This window comes from Fringilla coelebs (genome assembly GCF_963513975.1).
Source record: "Fringilla coelebs genome assembly, chromosome: 1".
Classification (NCBI taxonomy): domain Eukaryota; kingdom Metazoa; phylum Chordata; class Aves; order Passeriformes; family Fringillidae; genus Fringilla; species Fringilla coelebs.
Genome location: NC_140028.1, coordinates 18,660,407 through 18,669,307, shown reverse-complemented (window position 1 = coordinate 18,669,307; position 8,901 = coordinate 18,660,407).

Genomic DNA, 8,901 nt, shown 5'->3' with positions numbered 1-8,901 from the left:
GAAAAAGTGTTTTATAGTGTTTGCAGATTTTGTTGTTGTTCACCAGAGGCTAATGAAAGGACAATAGAAATGAGTATTACAATTCAAAGAAAGACCAACTGGACATGGTTAAAAAGCAGTACAGAAGGGGTAAATACCATCTGATTACGGCACTTAATAATTACAGTTTTGTGAGTGCCTGTCTCAAAGATTTTGACTTTGTGCTGAAGTGCTATTAAAATTCTCTCTACCACCAAATTCATCAAACACAAATACACTCTTGGTGACCTCTGTGTGTTTGAAAGCTTTGCAGAACAGCATTGGCTAATTAATTAAAATTTTATTTTTAAATAAGAAGACACTGGAATGGATTTTCTTTTCCCACTTATGCGAGCTGTCGAAAGCCAGATTTTTCTGATTATGGTTTCAGCACAGTAGCTGGACTTCTGTCAGTATTTCAGAAATCTAATCTCTAAGACTGTGCCAGAAGCAGCAAGTCTACATGAGCATATTAAATGCACAGTGGGGAATAAAAGACTGCATCAAAAAATACCTCAAATGGGAAACACATTCTTTTAATTCTTTCTCCTTCAATACTCAAAGACACTCTTTGAAGGGATATCCCTCAGTAAACCCAAATGAATATCATGGATATGTAGGACAGCTGCCATCAGTGAAGCAGCTAAATGTAAATTTAGAAAGTATATCTCATAAGGCAAAAACCTGTGTTTATTAACAGTGGGTGTAATCCACATACATTGACATCAGTAAGAGAAATGAAAATCAGGTAATCCCTGAGCTCTGCAGCAGGGATTCAATCTCCAGACTTCTGGGCGAAGATATTTTTCTCTCTAGTCTGTTCAGAAGGATTTATTTTTTATTTTTCCACCAAAACATACTATCTCATGCATTCTTTCCCTTTTGCTCTAGGCCATTTATTATCCCCAGTTGTGCTGTCCATGCTGCAAATCTCATTTGATGGTTTTTGGCTGGGAGGAAGTCAAAGTTTGATTTCTGATTTCAGTTGGTTTGCTTTGGTCGCTAAGACAAAATATTGAAACTCTTGGGACACATTAAAATTAGCACAAGTCCCCACAATCCAGGTGTCCTTTCTGCTCTCCAGAGCATGTGCTTTGTGGAGCTGCTGTTTAAGAGACTGACTTTGTACAAGGCTTACACTAGACAGGTACATGTTTCTGGTAAATCCTTTGCCTCAGTTTAATGAAAGATGCTACCCTCTTTATTCTGGCATCAGTGAGGACATCACAGGGGCATTCTCCTGCAGTCAGTGCACTCCACCATAATGGTTGTAAGAATCAGTGAGTTTTCATGGGGATGCCCGTGCAAAAATGTCTTTGGGCATTTATTTCCATGAGTGCCATCTGATGTTTTGTAACCTGGTTATCCCAGTTTCTGGGAGGCTCGTGGTCTCAGCTGCACTTATTGCCACAGCACAGGAAGAGAGGGGCTGAGACTGTGCCCAGACTTGAGATGAAGGCACGATACATTTATAAACACAGAATCACAGAATAAGCTGAGTTGGAGGGAGCCCACAAGGATCATTGAGTCAAATTCCTGGCTCTGCACAGCACCATCCCCAAGACTCACCATGTGCCCAAGAGCATTGTCCAAACCCTTCTTGAGCTCTGTCAGGCTGGTGCTGTGACCACTTCCCTGGGGAGCCTGTTCCAGTGCCCAACCACCCTCTGGGTGAAGAACCTTTTTCTAATATCCAACCTAACCCTCCCCTGACACAGCTTCAGGCCATTCCCTCGGGTCCTGTGACCGAACACCACAGAGATGAGATGAGATCAGTGCCTGCCTCTCCCCCTCCCTCACATGAAGTTGTAACTGCACTGAGGTCTCCCCTCAGTCTCCTCTCCTCGCTGAACAGACCAAGTGACCTCAGACACTCCTCATACAGCTTCCCCTCAAGGCCTTTCACCATCTTTGTTGCCCTCCTTTGGACACTCTCTGATAGTTTTCTATCTGTCTTTTCTTGTGGCACCCAAAACTGCCCTCAGCACTCAAGGTGAGGCTGCCCCATCTCAGAGCAGAGCAGGACAATCCCCTCCTGCCTGGCTGGTGGTGCTGTGCCTGATGCCCCAGGACACACTTGTCCTCCTGGCTGCCAGGGCACAGACCCACGGGCACAGACAGACAGACACAGACACAGACCCACAGGCACAGACCCACAGGCACAGACCCACGGGCACAGACCCACAGACACAGGCCCACAGACACAGACCCACGGGCACAGACCCACAGACACAGACCTACAGACACAGACCCACACGCACAGGCACAGACACAGACCCACAGACCCACAGGCACAGACCCACGGGCACAGACCCACAGACACAGACCTACAGACCCACAGACACAGGCCCACGGGCACAGACCCACAGGCACAGACACACAGACACAGGCCCACAGTCACAGACCCACAGACACAGGCCCACGGGCACAGACCCACAGATACAGACACACAGACCCACAGACCCACAGGCACAGACACACAGACACAGACCCACAGACACAGACCCACAGGCACAGACACACAGACACAGACCCACAGACACAGACCCACAGACACAGACCCACAGGCACAGATCCACAGACACACAGACACAGACACACAAACACAGACCCACAGGCACAGATCCACAGACACACAGACACAGACCCACAGGCACAGATCCACAGGCACAGATCCACAGACACAGATCCACAGACACAGACCCACAGACACAGACCCACAGCCACAGACCCACAGACACACAGACACAGACCCACAGACACAGACCCACAGGCACAGATCCACAGGCACAGATCCACAGACATACAGACACAGACCCACAGACACAGACCCACAGACACAGGCACAGACCCACAGACACAGACCCACAGACACAGACTCACAGGCACAGGCACAGACCCACAGACACAGACCCACGAGCACAGACCCACAGACACAGACCTACAGACACAGACCCACAGCCCCACAGACACAGGCCCACGGGCACAGACCCACAGGCACAGACACACAGACACAGGCCCACAGTCACAGACCTACAGACACAGGCCCACGGGCACAGACCCACAGACACAGACTCACAGACACAGGCCCATGGACACAGACCGACAGGCACAGGCCCACGGACACAGACCCACAGGCACAGATCCACAGGCACAGATCCACAGACCCACAGACACAGACCCACAGGCACAGACACACAGACGCAGACACACAGACCCACAGACACAGACCCACGGGCACAGACACACAGACCCACAGGCACAGACACAGACCCACAGACACAGACCCACAGGCACAGACACACAGACACAGACACACAGACCCACAGACACAGACCCACGGGCACAGACACAGGCACAGACACACAGACACAGACCCACAGGGACAGGCCCACAGACCCACAGACACAGGCCCACAGACACAGACCCACAGGCACAGACCCACAGACACAGACCCACAGACACACAGGCCCACAGACACAGACCCACAGGCAGCTCCCTGCGTCCTGCTCAGCCCAAACTGGGTCAAGCCCGGGGCAGCTGCGGTGGCCAGGCTGCCCGTGTCCCTGCCCAGCCTGCCCGTGTCCCTCAGCCCGGGCTGCCCGTGTCCCTCCGCCCGGCCTGCCCGTGTCCCTCCGCCCGGCCTGCCCGTGTCCCTCAGCCCGGGCTGCCCGTGTCCCTCCGCCCGGCCTGCCCGTGTCCCTCCGCCCGGCCTGCCCGTGTCCCTCCCCAGCCTGCCCGTGTCCCTCCGCCCGGCCTGCCCGTGTCCCTCATCCCGGGCTGCCCGTGTCCCTCCGCCCGGCCTGCCCGTGTCCCTCCCCAGCCTGCCCGTGTCCCTCAGCCCGACCTGCCCGTGTGCCTCAGCCCAGCCTGCCCGTGTCCCCCAGCCCGGGCTGCCCGTGTCCCCCAGCCCTGTGCTGCCCGTGTCCCTCAGCCCGACCTGCCCGTGTCCCTCAGCCCTGTCCTGCAGAGGCACTGGCCCAGGTCTGCACGGCGGGGTAAGGGAGGAGAGCCCTGCTGTGCAAAGGGACTGAGGAAACAAACTTCTGGGAGAATTTTCCTGATGCTGCATGAGGCAGTTGCATTGGAACAGAAATTCTTCCTGCAGTTAAAATTTCCTGTCTTCTTCTTGTCTTTGGATTGCTTCCAACAGAAAATTTCTCCCAGTTCTTTTATTCATTTTCAGGAATTTTTCCACTACTTAGAGAAGCTTCGTAGAGCATTTCTTTATGTCCTGGGTTCTATTTAACTTATTTTGTTCAGTTGTTCATTTGTTGTTTCCCCAGTAACGTGTCTGGAGTTGGCTAATGTATGAAATGCAAAATGTGAGGCTCAGCAATGGGTTTTTTGCATTACCAGGGACTGTGTCTTTATGAGGTTTGAGTACTTAAAGTTTGCAAGGTTCATTTGGCAAAGGATTAATAGAAGTAACGTTCAGATCCACCTGCTTATTTTCCTCGGGTAGCTGTGTAAAACAGAAACAAGTTATGAGGGGAAAAGGGGAAATTTTCTCTTTAATTAAATTATTAACCACTGTAAAGGTTGAAGTGGTTTGGTTACTGTGGCGTCTTTCACAGAATGACTAAAGGGTTCAAAACCTAATTTTTGTGACATGAAGAGAGAATGTCACATGAATCATTCCTTGTCAGCATGACTAGGAGCTGTACCAAACTAATCCATCATTTCTCCCATCTTCAGAATGTCATTTTCATAGTCCCTCATTTGAGGAAATTAACTGGAAATTAATTAGAATTAATTGAAAATTGCTGTCATGTTTTACTGATCAGTAATGGAAGGACGAGGCAAAAACACCTTCTGCTTCTTCATCTGTTACCATCAATCCCAGCAATATATAGAAATAGGTCAAAAATTGGTTTGGTATTTTTTCAAGATGATTGAAATATAGAGTATTAATTACTTATGCATAGATTAATTACTCTGACTGTTGATCCAGCTGGTTATAGACATGAAAGAGAGAAGTCAATTGCTTGTGTAGCACAGAATTTGCCTTTCAGGATTAGTAGTTTCAGAGTTGCAGTGGTGGACCATGGAAAACCACAAGATTGCACTACACTTTATCTCCTTTAATAATGCTACATGAAATTGGAGGATAAAACTTAGTAAGAAATAGTTTTTAATCTGAATTTTATATCAAGAAAATGGTTCAGAACTTGCAAATTGAGGAGACAAGTATGTGAACCAGAAATAAAGATACCAGATAAGATTAAAGATACCAGAATCCATCACATGTCCCACTTCCAGCTCCTTTTCCCTCCCTTCAGTGGCCGCTGCTTCTTGAATAAGTCAGTATGAGGACTGATCAAGGAACATCCTTGATTTTACATAGGTTAGTTGTTTTCAAAGAAAATATTTGCTAAGATTCCTGCAAATATAATCTTTCTGTATTGAAACAAAACTATTCCTAACTGGATGAGTAATCAAAGCTGCAAAGTGCTTATGTTTGGGTAGCTAATCAGAGCTTCAAACTGTCTCATTGCTTAGAGCTAGACACGCTTTCATGTTAAGCTGAATAATTAAAATGGAATATTTTCCTGTGCAAAATGAGATACTCAAGGCCTAATTTGCAAAATATTTTAGTATTAGCAGCTTGAATCCTCTGTGAAGCTAGAGAGGAGGAACTGAAGAGCCCTGTAAGTATCTGGGTTTTGAATTAGGATTTGTTTTCTGCCAGTGGAAGTTCAGCTTTTCAAAGTAATCAAAGTTGGGGGAAGATATCTCCTAAACAGTAGCTGTCTCAGAGAACCCATCTGTTTCAGCTAGGAAAGATTAAAAATAAATCCACACAATTAGGTGCACCTGCTTCAGTCCCAGTAAATATTAGACTAATGGAGCACTTGGTAATTTTGGTCACCAGTGCTGGTACTTGTGGGAGTGCTTTTCAATTCCCTTCAGACACAGATCAGGGGCAGCAGACAGGATGAGTGTGTGTGGGGAAGGGGACCTTCAAAGCAGTCCAGTGAATCACCTAAGACCTGTAGAAGAAAGTATGCAACATCCAGATATGAAGTGACAGAAAACAGACATGAGCAGCACGGAAGGACAAAGACCCAACAAACCATCAACAGGCATCTGGGTCAGGACTCGAAAAGGCAGAAGTTCAATTAATTTCAAACCCAGATAATTAGCCAGATTTTTAGCCATGATAATTTGGAGTGTAATTTGTGATGTCTTCCTGTCATCACTGCTGAAAGTAAGCTTGAACAAAGCCACTCTTTCTCTAAGAAAAAAGGCAATCCATCTAACTGAGCAAAGAGTACTTGGGTGCTGCAGCTCCTCTTCACTGTGTTTAGCCATGTACTAAGGCAAAGATACTCTTGTTTTCCAGTCCTAATCTCATCTGAAAATCCCCTTGTGTTTCAGATGTGCCAGCACAGATGAAGGGGGGACAGAATTCCACCTGCATGATGGTGCTTCTGCCCTTGGAAACGATTCCCGTCCCTGTGCCCGTGGTACAGAGCGCGTGCAGGTCCCTGGCCGGCCGCATTCGCTCCCAGCGTTGCCTGTGCCACCAATGAAGGGTGCCTGTCATGCAGGGAGGTCCAGCTCCTGGGCAAGAGGGATATCATATCAAGGGTTACGTTTCTAAAATTTCCACAGACAGCCTGATTGCCAAGGCTGGTTATAACCAATCCTCACCATCATCCTCCAGGTCCATGCTGTCCTGCAGTCAGGTGTCCTTCCATCCTCAGGCACTTCTATGCTGTCTCTGCTGTTCAGTCAGACTCCTGACTGGACACAGATTACACCTATTTTTTAAGTGTTAAAGTAAGTTAAGTATTAAGTGTTTAGTTAATGATGTGCACACTCTTTGGAACAAATTGTTCCAGTCTTACTAAGAAGAGAGAAGTCAATCCTGTTTCATAGAAATTTCTTTGAGGGACTTTGAGACTGGTGTGAAAGAAAAGTAGCTCGAATAAAGACGTCAGAGCTTTGCCTCAGCTGTGGCATTACTAGGGTTTCTTTCCTCCTCTCAGTATCTTATTTTGGTAAAATTTATAGAAAACATACTTTGTAAAGTTCTTCATATCACTGTTTCCACTGGGTAGAAATCAATCAATGTAGAAAACCAAGCAAAAGCTAAACAAATTTTTCATTTAGTAAGAATGTATGGTTTTTGATTTAGTTGAGAGCACAATCAAGCTGAGAGAATTCTTTATACTTTGTGAAAAATATGTATCTTCAAAAAATTCAGTGAGTAACAATTCTGAATAGCACTTGAATGCCATGGCATATCAAAGGATCAAAGATTTCTCTTGCAGAGAGCTAGACATGGTCTTTTGTGGTGTCACTGAGCATACCACAGAAAACACATCAATTCGCTTTTGCGAATAAAAAGCTGAAAAAAAGACAGTGGATAAAGCAGGCTGCCAAGATCCATCTTTTTTGATGTAGTGAAAACAAACTCCTGTCAACTAGAGTTTCTCCAAGAGTCACAGAAAGAAAGGTAATAAGTTTATTCCTACAGAGGTGATACTTCTAGGACATAAAAGATCTCTCTTTTGTGCTTCTTCTCAGGTTCAGACTGGTCTTTTTCCCCTTGTCCCTTCAAGTCTTTCTAGTAGCCCACTGCAGGTACAAACCTCCTCAGGCAGACAAAAAGCAACCTCTCATGGGCTGGTTTCCTGCCCCTAAAGGCACATGAAAACCACAAAAATTATGTCTCAGTTTTGACTGTCTTCAAGATTTTCTTCTGTTCTGGCAGCAGAAAAGGAAAATTCTCTCCTACCAGAGAATTATGCCTTGGAATGAATGCACACCTGGTGGTCTCTGAGTGAGGGTCTCAGAGGGCAGGACAGAGCTGGGAGGAATTTCCCTGGCCCCACAGCAAAGAGCAGCAGGGACAGGTCAGAATCCATGCAGGGAGAACAACCCTGAAAAGGAGAGCTTTCCAGAATAACTGCATTTTCAGATTTCAAATAAAACACTAAAAAACCCCAAAGGTTCAAAATGTGCTGTTTAACTCCTCTCACAACAAAATTTTGCTGTGAGCTTCCAGGGCTTTCTAGGAGAATACCACCATCTCTTTTCAGCTACTTAACTGAGTAGCAATCATGAAGAGACACCTAAACCCCATCAGGAGAACCAGGTGGGATGAAAGTTCTTTTACTCTCACTCATAGCATAAATTTTAACACAAATTCATTTATGGTGGAGTTGCGTATTCTCCCCAAGAGTAACTGCTTCACTAAGAAATGTTTAATACTGTAAATCAAAAACCTTTCTAAATGTAATTTATTGAGAAAGCAGGAAGCTTTATCTCTCTTGGCTTTTTTCAAACAGCCCTTCCTCTTTCTTTCATATACAACTGCACGATGAACTCCAGAACTCATCTATTAACAGTGCTAAACTATAGCCAGTTCCTTAGTGCTCCTTTGGCCTCATCCAAGAAAGGCTGTGTGTCTGTGAGTGTGAATCTTTTCCCGGAAGGAGAAGCTCTAGCAAGTGCTAGAAATCTCTAGATTTCACTCTAGAAAGTGCTGTAATCTGGGATATGACCCTCTGTTAGGTGTGTCTGAGCCAGCATATGCCAGGGAAAAGACAGCCCATGCATCCATTTCTCCAGCTGACTCACAAACACTTACACACTGCTCATCTCAGTCAATGTCAGAGCAGACTGAAAAAGTCAAGGTTTAGCATTTTCCTTTGGGATCACTTTTTAACCTTGCATCAATAGAATTTGAGCCCAAGGGAAAATCCAGCAAAATATAATTTAGCATGAGAGCTGTGGCCAAACAGGTGCCACCTGAGCCACCTCTGCCAGCAGAGAAAACCTGTCATGCTTTCACATACCTGTGTTTAGAACCTTAAAATGAGAAGAAACAAACAAGCTCTGCCAATCTCATGTTTATCAGCAAGCACTATA